Source organism: Cynara cardunculus (assembly GCF_001531365.2).
Source record: "Cynara cardunculus var. scolymus isolate 2C chromosome LG 8, CcrdV1, whole genome shotgun sequence".
Classification (NCBI taxonomy): Eukaryota; Viridiplantae; Streptophyta; class Magnoliopsida; order Asterales; family Asteraceae; genus Cynara; species Cynara cardunculus.
The window spans coordinates 8,322,378-8,323,035 of record NC_037535.1 but is presented as its reverse complement, the minus strand read 5'-3'; the positions used below and the strand labels follow the sequence as shown (position 1 = coordinate 8,323,035).

Sequence of the window (658 nt, the reverse complement as noted above, 5' to 3'; positions counted from 1 at the left end):
TGATCCACAACACCGTATCGGTGACCTTCTGTCTTCACATCGGCTAGTCTTCGATTTTGCCAATGGCTAAGTATGTACCAAGACACCAATATACAAAGAACCAATAACTACTAAGTGTTGCTAAGGTAGAGGAACAGATCAGTAGGTCATCACCAAATCAATAGGTGACCCAACAGCAATTACCAAGTAATTATATTTTATTTTGTACTATATCATTAGAGTCTCTTAATCATTTTGCACCAAATCATTCAGCAACTGTCAAACACCCCCTAACAAATACTTGAAACTATTAATGTATTTCGATTTTAATTTTGAATTTACAGTTTATATACTAATATTTCTTTTATTCATTTACTTTTTATTCTTCATTTTATATCATTACATTTATTAAATAATAATCTATACTATCTTATAAAGCATTTGACTAAAACTCTTAAAAACTCTTAAACACATTCATCCTAAACGATTTCATCCCTATCCGATTTCATCCCATATCTGAATTCGTGTAACTAACTCAGATAAACACAATCAAATACAGGATAAACATCTCATGTTAAATATGAAAAATCTAAAATATAATTAGTATAATCATTAAATTCTAACAGAATACTTAATTATTATCTTTATAAAATTTATAATATTAAATCAAAAATAAATT

At 27.4% G+C, this 658-nt stretch overlaps 1 protein-coding gene across 1 annotated transcript in view; it reads left to right on the top strand.

Moving 5' to 3' along the window:
• Positions 1–658, top strand: part of LOC112516160 (AUGMIN subunit 8-like) — a 43,599-nt gene that overhangs the window by 2,159 nt on the left and 40,782 nt on the right. The window lies entirely within an intron of this gene.